Source organism: Idiotropiscis lumnitzeri, chromosome 7, assembly GCF_059441095.1.
Source record: "Idiotropiscis lumnitzeri isolate Australia: NSW breed Sydney's pygmy pipehorse chromosome 7, RoL_Ilum_1.0, whole genome shotgun sequence".
In the NCBI taxonomy this organism is placed as follows: domain Eukaryota; kingdom Metazoa; phylum Chordata; class Actinopteri; order Syngnathiformes; family Syngnathidae; genus Idiotropiscis; species Idiotropiscis lumnitzeri.
The window spans coordinates 22,650,779-22,662,430 of NC_142397.1; the positions used below are offsets into that span (position 1 = coordinate 22,650,779).

At 42.3% G+C, this 11,652-nt stretch overlaps 1 pseudogene; it reads left to right on the forward strand.

Moving 5' to 3' along the window:
* The first annotated feature begins 1,043 nt into the window (after window positions 1–1,043).
* On the forward strand, window positions 1,044–11,069 carry LOC148334289 (uncharacterized; annotated as a pseudogene).
* The last annotated feature ends 583 nt before the right edge of the window (window positions 11,070–11,652 follow it).

An 11,652-nucleotide genomic window follows, 5' to 3' on the forward strand; every position in this document is an offset into this window, starting at 1 on the left:
GTTCTTACTTTGTGCATGTATGTTTGTTGCGTAATGTTTCTTTGATTCTTTGTCACTTTACATTAAAGTCTTCACCTCGTCCACACAGTCAGACGAGACAGGTTGTTTAGTTATTCCTCTGTCAAGGCAGAAATTCTGGTTTGCTTGGATTGACTGGGATTGTAGTCATGGCATTTACTGATTCATTATATTATTCTCATATGCTAAATTTATATTACTTAGTTTATATGGAAGACCGCAAACTTGCACACGTAGTATTTTCATGACCCACACTCTCATTCAGAACAAACAGATTCAGTCTGCTCAGGTCAACCTGATGACAAACCAGATAGCACTTCATGGACAAATACGACGAAACACATTCTCCACATAGGCCATAGACGATACAAACATATCAAGTTGGGCAGGGGAGGACGTCACAGGGACGCTATCAAGAACACCAAAAAACCTAACAATTTGATCTGGGAAAACATACACCACACAAATCTGCACACCGACAAGATTACAGGGGAATGAGAGCAGGAGAGACGGAGAGACGGCCGCCAGCTTGAGAAGCTCAGCCTTGGACGTGGAACGTGCACCGGGCCGGGGGAAGGAGCAAGGAGGACCGATTCAACCTACATGACCCTTGACATAGAAAACCTCCTATAAAATGTGAGGCTGGGCTGAGATCAGTGCGCGATTTTTCGATTGTGCTCGTCCGAGTACAGTTTTTCGTCAGATTAAGAAAAAGCCGCCCAGATATCTGTCATTGTACTATTTCCTGAACTCCAGAAATCAAAGAAACTAAAATATCGGAACTCTAATTAGCTGTTGTTGAGTCTTTATTTGGCCCTTTTCTTCTTGAGTACAAAAAACGATCACGCATTGGAGTATGTTTGGCTTTTAAGGTTCATTTACTAAATGTTTCTCATTTTGAAACATGGATGTTTCAGTTTATCATGTATATTTTGTTATGTCTCGTCAGCACAAATTAAAGCTGAGGTGCAGAAATAGTTGGGACAAAAAAAATTTAGAACACAGACATGTTTTCTTTGATCAAGATGTCGTACAGTGCGCTGGTGTTCTCAGCGACCCTCTTCAGCTATCGGATTTTGTTTCTATCTCTGGTGATTTGTGCGTTGCTCACGGAGTCGCGACTGGTGTATCATCCCCAGTCTCTCCTGGACTTACGACTAAGTTGGCGATTCGACAGCGTTCAAGCATATTTGGGGTAAGACGTTGCCCGACGACAACCCGGCGGAAATCTTCCGCATGTATGCGCTCCCTCCACGGCGGAAGCGGCGCCGCAGCTAACGCGGTGGCTGGCTGACGAAGCTAAAAGGGAGCTAAAAACACGCTTCGTCCCCCGCTCGATCCCAAACGCATGGATGTACTCCGTGGTGGCGTGTTCGACAGCCCTGCTTGGTATCAATCATCGGCTGTCCAGAGGAGCTTTGGCTGCGCTGCCATCCGCGTGTCCTCCCGACGCAACTCCTGCGAGAGCTTCCTGGAGCTCACAGGAACTCCCTCAAGGATAGCGTTGTTGACCGCCCGTTCGCTGATGAACAAAACGTTTATTCTGAGGGAGCTATTTCTTCACAATGAGTTGGATTTCCTCTGCCTGACGGAGACCTGGACGAGCGCCTGTGAGTGCAGTGCGATGCTGGAACTATTACCGCCTGCGTGTTCCTACTTGGACGCTCTGAGAACGTCAGGTCGGGATGGAGGAACGGCAACAAGTTTGAATGTAAACAGTGTATATTGGCCACATCGATCACCGGCTTTGAGCGCACGCTCTTTGAAGTAGGCAGGGCTGCTCCTGTGCTCTGCGCTGTCATCTACAGACCTCCAAAATATAACAAGGAATTTCTAAATGACTTTTCAAATCTTTCTGAAATCATGCTAAAATATGATCATAGCCTGCTGATGGTGGATTTTATGTGTGCTATCCTGAAAATGGACTGGCAAAGGAATTTTCGAGACTCATAGACACTTTCATTTTGGTGCTATGCATGTCTGTCCCCACTCATAAACTGGTACATACGTTAGACGTTGTCCTTACTTTTGGTTTGTCATCTAAAATTTAAAAGTGTAAGACAATGTTATTTCTGATCACATGGCAGTGCTCTTTGATGTTGTGCTTTCCTCTGTAAAACCTAATACCAGTGAATGTAACCTCCGGATTTTTAACCCCCTCACTGCGAGTCGGTTCTCTGAAGCCTTAGATCATCTCTGTGTTCCCTCTTCAAACACAGAGGAACTCAGCTCTTGGTTTCGCTCTTCATCTAGTAACATTTTGGATTCTGTGGCTCCATTGAAAATTATGCGGCCAAAAGTAAGACCGGAGCCATGGTTTAATAAAAGAACTTGTGAAGCTAAGCAAGAATGATGCAAAGCTGAACGCAGGTGGAAAAAGACGGGCTGCAGGTCTCATATCAAATTCTAAAAGACTGCTGGCACAATCTGCAATTGACTGGCAACCAGTTCAGGTTGTCCCCCGCCTACTGCCCGAAGATTGCTGGGATAGGCTCCAGAATCCCCCGCGACCCTAGTGAGGAGAAGCGGTTAAGATAATGGATGGATGCAGGCACAATTAGCAAAACCAGGTGAAAGAGTCAAAAGGGAGTACTTCTACAGCCTTATTAGAATTAGAAATTAGAAATCCCTTTATTGTCATTGTACTCAAGTGTGCAACGAGATTGTCATAATCCGCAAACTCTATTTCAAACTCTCAATTCTGCACTTAAACCCCGACAGCCAAATTGCACAGACTCGTCCGCTGGAATGTGGAATACATTTTTGCAGTTTTTTATCGACAACGTTGCTACAACTCGGACTCTTATTTCGAATGCTACATTTGACCCCTTCGTATACGTTCCTTGTTCCGCAGTGTTAGATTCCTTTGACACAATCTCCTTGTCATCTTTGGAGGATGTGGTTTAAGCCATCCAGCTCACCATATGACGCCGTACCTCCTCATTTCTTTAAAGAAATTCTCCAAAGTATTGGCGAATCGGTTTTGGCCATTATCAGCAGCAGTCTCTCTTCTGGTGTCGTCCCCCAACATTATAAACATGTTGTGGTGGAACCCCTGCTTAAGAAACCTGGCCTTGATCAAGGTGTGCTGTCAAATTTTAGACCCATTTCCAAATTGCCTTTTATTTTTAAAATTTTGGAAAACGTGGTGCACATGCAGTTACGATCCTTTTTGGATGAACACAACGTCATGGAGGTTTTTCCAGTCAGGTTTCAAGAAAATGCATCGCACAGAGTCAGCCCTTTTTCGAGTGTTAAATGATATTCTTCAGGCAAATGACACTGGAGACTATGTATGCCTTGTCTTGTTAGAACTAACTGCAGCGTTTGACACGGAGGACCACAATAATCTTCAGGCCCGTTTACAGCACCAGGTGGGCATTAATGGTAGCACTCTAGAATGCTTTAGCTCCTATTTGACTGGCAGGAACTTCTGTTTTCGCCTAGGTTGCACTGAGTCCCGCTCTGTCACTTTGTCGTATGGAGTCCCACAAGGTTTCATTTTGGGGCCCATGCTGTTTTCGTTATACTTGCTGCCTCTTGGTTCCATCCTACGAAAACATGGAATTTCCTTCCATTGCTATGCAGATGACAGATCTGTGTCTATGTCCTGAGCAAAAAAGATGCTTTCTCTTCAAGACCACTTTTGGCCTGCCGAGAGGATATTAAAATCTGGATGTCACTTAACTTCCTGAATTTCAATGAAAAGAAGACAGAGGTTATGGTGTTCGGTCAAGTGGCCCTTCTACTCTCAATCCTGTTGACTTCGGCCCCCTGACATCTTGTCTAAAGACAACAACTTGGGTTTTAAACTGGACAGTCATTTTAAATTAGATCATCAGATCAGTGCTGTTGTCCGATCCAGCTTCTTTCATCTTGGGCAGCTGGCTAAAGTGAAGCCCTTTCTTTCCCAACAGCACTTACAAACAATAATCCATGCATTCGTTACATCTAGGCTAGATTACTGCAACGCACGTTATTTTGGAGTCAGCCAGTCCTCGCTCAAGCGCCTCCAACTGGTCCAAAATGCTGCTGCTCGCCTTTTAACTGGCGCTCGGAAGACAGATCACATCACCCCAATCTTGGCCTCTCTTCACTGGGTCCCAGTCCACTTGAGAGATTGCTTTAAGATACTTATGTTTGTCTTCAAATCTTTAAATGGCCTCGCCCCAGCGTACCTCTCTGAGCTCCTCCACCCTTACGTATCTGTCCGCTTCCATTAAATGTTTGGCAAGCCCCGTCTCTGTCCAGTTTTAAAACGCGTTTGAAGACACATTTTTATTCTTTAGCTTTCGACTCAACATTAGACTGTCACTGTTCTGCTGTTCTTCTGGTATTGCAAATGTGTTTGTGTTTTAATTTGTGTTATTTTTACCTGCTAATTTACATTACACCATATGGAAAGCGCTCTATTACAGCTCCATCTGTTGTGAAATGTAAAAATAAAATTGTATGTATGTATGTATGTGTGTCTTGTATTGTTCAATTGCATTTTCTGGGGTGATTTATGTTCCAGTGACGTTTTACTTGATGTACAAATATTATATAAGATTGATTAATTTATGATTTGAAAAAAAATGTAGCAGGTTTCAGAATATTTACCTTAATTTGTTGCTGGTGGCGGTTTAGGTCTTTTTCCACTTATTCTAAGCAACAAATAAAACTATTGAATCGTTAAAAAAAAAAAAAAAAAAGGATATGTAACTTATTTTAAGAGTTGTTTTGTTGCTTAGTATGAGGGATTTCAGCTTTTTTAAATAATATTTTTTTAGGTTTTTCGCTCATTCTAGGCAACAAATCAAAACCATTTAATCTTAAAAATAAGTGTTTTGAGCCTATTTTAAAATTTAATTTACTTAATTGGTTGCTTAGAATAGGTGTGTTGAATTTAGTGTAAGCTTAAATGAATCTAGATATTTTTCTTACTTCAAGAAATCTTGGTAAGTGAAATTTACTTGCTGCACTGGCATACAATTTTTCTTGTTTGTAGTATATTTTTATTCCTTAAAACAAGTGAATTCCTCATATTACGGAGATGTGTTTTTGCCAGGAAGAATAACAGATGTATGTAACAGATCACTTTTCAAAATGAAATATTTTTCAGCCTCGAATAATAAATAACAATAATAAACCAGATGTGCTGCAAGTTTGGTTTTTGTTATTTTCTTTAATCTGTGCGGCGCGGTCCAAAGCTGCCTGCGGCCTGGTACCGGTCCACGACCCAGTGGGTGACCACTGCTATACAGTTGATTTGATTGGTGTGTTTTGTACCAGAGAAGTTGGGGAGGTCCTGAACTAGACCAAGCCGTTCTGGAACCAGGAATGGAAAAGCAGATTATGACTCCCTTGCTTGGCCAGAATGCAAGAGTGCTGGATAGGGTAGGGAGACCTTGATGATTTGCCTCATATGCTGCGCTCTGTATCAAAGGAATATAAGAGTTTGAGCTTAACATAGTTCATTAGATGTTGCTGCATCCTGTGTATGAAAGTGTGAGACTGTAAAGTGCTGAGCGTGTGACTGGTGGAGCGGAACAGGGTATGTGGTGCGAGAATGTGCAAGAATGGAATGTTTTAGGACAGACGGTGATAACCGCATGGAGAGGGCGGAGACGAGATAACTCAAGCCACAACCAGGAGGAGCCACCACGTGATTCTTCAGGGGAAGAAAGACCAATAAGAGCAAGCTAAAGTTAACTGCAGGATACACATAGCCAATAGAATCATGCCAGGATGCCTTTGTTGCTGTGCCATTTGCATATTGTATAGTATGAATCGTTACTGGGCAACTCGGATGTAGAGTACGTCTGCTGGTGGCAAGAGAGGTGTAAAGAGTTGTATTGAGAGGGACCCGAGACCCAGGTGCACATGTAGAAAATCCGTGTTAGGAATAAATCCACTCGTGCGTGAAAATGCCGGCTTCCTGATACCTTTCTATTGCAGAACGAGCGCGCATATTGTTGGATGAATGAGAGTTGGGTAAGGTCACAAATTGGAGACAGATTGCTCATTTGAGTTTGCGTTGATTTAAAATTAAATTCCAACAGTATGCAATTTAAATTTGCAGAGCAGAAATTGGATTTGGCTGGTGAAGAATGTTCACAGTTGTTTGAGAGTAATTTCCATGCTTAAAATTGGTTTAGGTCCTTGGAGTGATTTGACTGATGCATGGCTGTTTATTCATTATTTTGTAAGATTATTGATATAGATTTTTTTTTATTTAAATCGTGCAAATTATATACATCTTGTAAATGAAGAAGAACAAGAACTAATTGGGAACGTGACCTGGGTTTAGACCTTCGTGAGACAGGTTAGTTTTACCCTACTGACAATGTGTTGCCGCTTTAGGCCTATGGACCTATGGTCACGAGCTGAGGGTCGTGACCGTAAGAACAAGATCTCGGATACAAGTGGCAGAAATGAGTTTCCTCCGCAGGGTGTCTGGGCTCTCCCTTAGAGATAGGCTGAGATGCGCGGCCATCCGGGAGGGACTCAGTGTCGAGCCGCTGCTCCTCCACATTGAGAGGAGCCAGATGAGGTGGCTCGGGCATCTGATTAGGATGCCTCCTGGACGCATCCCTGGTGAGGTGTTCCGGGCATGTCCCACCGGCAGGAGGCCCAGAGGACGACCCGGGACACGCTGTAGAGACTATGTCTCCCGGCTGGCCTGGGAACGCCTGGGGATCCCTCCGGCAGAGCTGGAAGATGTGGCTGGGGAGCGGGAAGTCTGGGCTTCCCTGCTGAAACTGCTGCCTCTGCAACCTGACCCCGGATAAGCGGCGGATAATGGATGGATATGAACAAGTAAAAACAATAATAGTCCAAAATTGACTATCAATACAAGAATACTATTAAAAAACTACCAACAGCAATTTAACTTTCATGTCTGAAAAGGGGTGGGAAGGAGTATGACTTGCTTTATCTTGCACCTTCTCCAAAAATATTAATAATTTATTTATTCACCTCACCATTTTATATACATACAAACATGCATACATATTCACATTTAGACCGTATTTCCACAATGTTACCCTAACTTATGTACACAATAACATATACATGTACACTATTATATAAATACATTTATATGTATACTGTACATACATATGTACAAATACTATTTTTCATTATAACACATAATTGTGTAGACATACAATTTCAGACAACATAGAGGAAGCACTTGTAGAGGTTTCTTGGATTTGCGAATTTCTATAGGCACTTTATACGCAACTAGAGAATGCAATTTCTGGAGAAATCGCGTGTGAAGGCTGAGGAGTTGAAGCCATTCGAGTGGAAGGATGTGGAATGATATTGAATGAAATTTAATGAGTTTGAATCATAGAGAATAGAATTGAATGAGAATGTGAATAGTGAATGATGGAAGGTGGAAGGATGTTGAATGAGAGTGAATGATGTTGAATGACACTAAATGGAAATGAGTATGAATAGATTGAATGAGATAATATTATAATGTAAAATGGTGAATAATGTGAAAGCATAGAAACATTGTGTCAATTAAAAAAAAAATGTTCAATGGTCAGGACACGAAACGACAACCTCCAGGGTGGGAAGCGGGTGCTTATACTCTGAACCACGCTAACATGAACAAGTGCTTGAACAGAATCTGCCTTTACAAAATAACATAAGTGGGAAAGCCTGGAATGAATGGAATATTGAATGAATCTTTGAAACCTGAATACAGTAAATAAAGTGAAGAATAAGAGATGAAAAAGGAATGAAATGACTGACATGAATGTTTTGAATTTCTAACTGAAAACATGTACACTTGAATTGAAAAGATCCAATTGGAATGGATGAATGGATGAATTTCTGACACTCAAATCGAGTGAATCAAGTGAATCCGTTCGAATTTCGTCACTTCCGGTCAACTTCCGGTCAAAAACGTCACTTCCGGCTCAATTCTGAGTGACCGCACTGGGGGGTGGGGGTTAGGGGTGGCACTGGGGGGCTACTAAAGTAAATCCAAGATAAACCCCACCAAGGGTGAGTTGAATGAGCTAATGTTTCGTATGGAGAGGAGGGAGGGTAATTGAAGGGGGGGGCTGAATGGAAGCCTGCATGGCGTGAATATTTGGAATTGATTGAAGTTGGAACGGTGAAAATTGGATGAAAAATGGGGAAGCTGTTGAGTGTCGAAGAAGTGCAATTGGGAATGGATGAATTTTTGAAGGGTGAATGACATGAAGGTGTGAGAGGAGATACGGGAATGTGAAATGAATGACTTGAATGCGTTAAATATCAAATATGAAGCATGTAATAGTTAAATGTTGAATCTCCCATTGGAAATGAATGGAAATTTTGGGGGTGAATAAAGTGAAATGGTGAATTATGGGAAATAGGTGAAGACATGAAAAGTGGAAACACGCAAGGCGGGAATATTTGGAATAGAGAGAAGTTGGAATGGTGAGAATAGGATGAAATATGTGGAAGCAGTAACGTGCCGAAGAAGTGCAATTGGGAATGGAAGAATGGATGAATTTATGAAACGTGAATAGAGTGAATAAAGTAGAAAGTGTGAAATGAATGACAGGAATGTCTTGAATTTGAAACTGGAAGCATGTAAATGTGAAATATTGAATGTCCCGTTGGGAATAAATGGAATATTTGGGGGTGGATAAAGTGAAATGGTTAATTTTGTGTAATAGGTGAACGATATATATTTATCTGAATTATTGTTGTATTGCACTGGAGAGGGGAGCTCTCTAATCTCGTTGCACACTTGAGTACAATGACAATAAAGGGATTTCTGATTCTGTTGAATAATGTGAAAGCATGGACACATTGTGTCAATTTAAAAAAAAAAGTTCCACAGTCGGGACTTGAACCAGCAACCTGCCGGGTGGGAAACGAGTGCTTAACCTCTGAATCCTGCATGGCGTGAATCTTCCGAATTGAGTGAAGTCGGAACGGTGAAAATCGGTTGAAAAATGGAGAAGCAGTAGCGTGTCAAAGAAATGCAATTGGGAATGGGTGAATGGATGAATTTTTGAAGGGTGAATGAGGTGAAGGTGTGAGAGGGGATACGGGAATGTGAAATGAATGACTTGAATGTGTTAAATATCAAATATGAAGCATGTAATAGTGAAATGTTGAATCTCCCATTGGAAATGAATGGAATTTTTGGGGGTGAATAAAGTGAAATGATGAATTATGGGAAAGACATGAAAAATTGAAGAACGCAAGGCGTGAGTATTTAGAATAGATTGAAGTTGGAACAGTGAAAATCGGATGAAATATGTGGAAGTAGTTGCACGCCAAAGAAGTGCAATTGGGAATGGATGAATTTATGAAACGTGAATGAGGTGAAAGTGTGAAGTGAATCACCTGAATGGGTTAAATTTTAATTTTGAAGCATTTAATAGTGAAATGTTGAATCTCCCATTGGAAATGAATGGGGTTTTTGGGGGTGAATAAAGTGAAATGGTGAATTATGGGAAATAGGTGAAGACATAAAAAATACAAGCACGTTTCGCGTGAATTTTTGGATCAGAACGAAGTTGGAACGGTGAAAATCGGATGAAAACTGTGGAAGTAGTTACGTGCCGAAAAAAGGCGAGGAAGAAAATAGAATATAGAATAAAGTCGAATGGTGTAGAATAACATATATGTGAAGGCCTCAGCCTTCACACAATTAAAGCTGCAAGACGAAACCTCTGACAAGGTTAACATCCACAAATGTACCCTTTGGCTCGACCCCAGATGCTGAATCTGCGTTTGCAACACTGTACAGAATCTCCAGTTGTTACTCACGCTAATCCTTAATTCCAATTTTTTTTGTTGAGGTTGACACATTGGATTCAGGAGTGGGGGCGGTCCATTCCCAGCGATCCACGGTCGACCAGAAGCTGCGCCCTTGTGGTTGCTTCTCACTTTCCCTCAGTCCAGCGGAAAGCAACTATGATTATGGGAATAGTGTTCTGCTAGCCATTGTTCTCAATATTGCAGGAATGGAGGCAACGGCTGGAGGGTTCCAAGGTGATTTCACAGATTATAAGAACCTTTCCTATATTCGCTCAACGAAAAGACTTAATTTATGTCATGCGTGTTGGACCCTGTTTCTCACCGTTTCAACTTCACCATTTTCTACAGGCTCTCAGAATATTAAGCCTGACATCCTGTCCAGGATCCACAGCCCTCACACCAAGAATCGGGTACCAGAATCCAACGTGCCGGCGGCCAGAGTGATTGGGACTCTTCAATGGGAGGTGGAGCGGAGAGTAGCCAACGCTGCAAGGGAGACAACAGTCTTGGAAGGATGTCCCGAAGACAAGCTGTTTGTTCCTGTCAGCCTACACCCGAGGTACTGAAGTGGGAACTGGCTTGCCACCCAGGTGTAAACAGAACCCAATTCCACGTCTTCCAGAGGTTCTGCTTGCCTGGACTTAATTAAGACATAAAGGGGTTTGACACGGCTTGTACCCGCAACAAGCCGTCACATCGCTCTACGGCTTTCTGCATCCACTTCCTGTTCCCTCCCGTCCATTGTCCCGCATCGCTTTGGATTTTGTCACTGGTCCTCCAGTGGTTTGCCATCTTGGAGGCAAATAGTTCCCAGACGATGTTGGGATGCATCACAGGTGAGCGTCACAGGTTTCACATAATATTGCTGCACAGGTGGTTTGGTGACACACATTATGAGCTTGTCAAAGGCATCCTGTTGGTGCTGCGTCCAGCTCCAGACTACATCCATGTGCAGCGGTTGTCGGAGTGGTGTCGAAAGTTCATTCGTTCAGTGGTTCGGTGCGGATTTCCCCTAAATAAGTGATCATGCTAAGAAAACATTGGAGAACCGTCTTGTCTTCTGGAGGGGGCATTTCATTGGTTGCTGTGATCTTTTTTGGGTCCACTTTCAGTCCATCTTTAGTGAACAAGTGCCTTACATAGCTTACTTCCTTGAGCCCAAACTTTCATTTGTTTTTGTTGAGTCTGAGCTGTGCATGTCTGGCACCGTCCAGAACTTGTTTCTGGTTCTTTTCATGTTAAACGGCATCCTTGCCTCCAATGACAAAGTCATCCATGATTACAGCACATAAGTCTCCTGCAAATACTTGTTTCATGGCTCTTTGGAAACCTTCAGAGGCAGTGTTGATCCCAAAGGGCATCCTCAGGAACTTAAACATGCCAAAGGGAGTAGTGAATGTCGTGTAGAGAGAGGAAGCGTCGTCCAGTTTGAGCTTTTGGCTTACAGGACAGAGAAGACAGTGGCTGCTGACATCTGTGCCGCCACTTCTTCTACTGCTTGGGATGGTGGGGAAGCATTAAGGCCATTGTAACCCTACGAACGGTAGGGCTGCCTATCACAGCTCTGGTAGTCTATGGTTAGGGTTATCTCACTAGATTTCATGAGGAGGTTGGTTCTAACTAAGTCATACTGTAGAAGATATAGGTTCCACACCGAATGAAGCACACAACCACAAATGTTCTTATTTATTAAAATGGAATATATATTGATATATATTCACTTGCAATCAGCAAACAACAATGCCCCTGAGATCTCGGGAAAAAGAAGCAAATGGGGAAAAAATATATTCAAATTCAGTTCAAAGTTCAAACAAAATGTATAAAACCCCCTGAGTGCACTCAAAACAAAAAATTAAAAAATTTAATTTCTCCTAC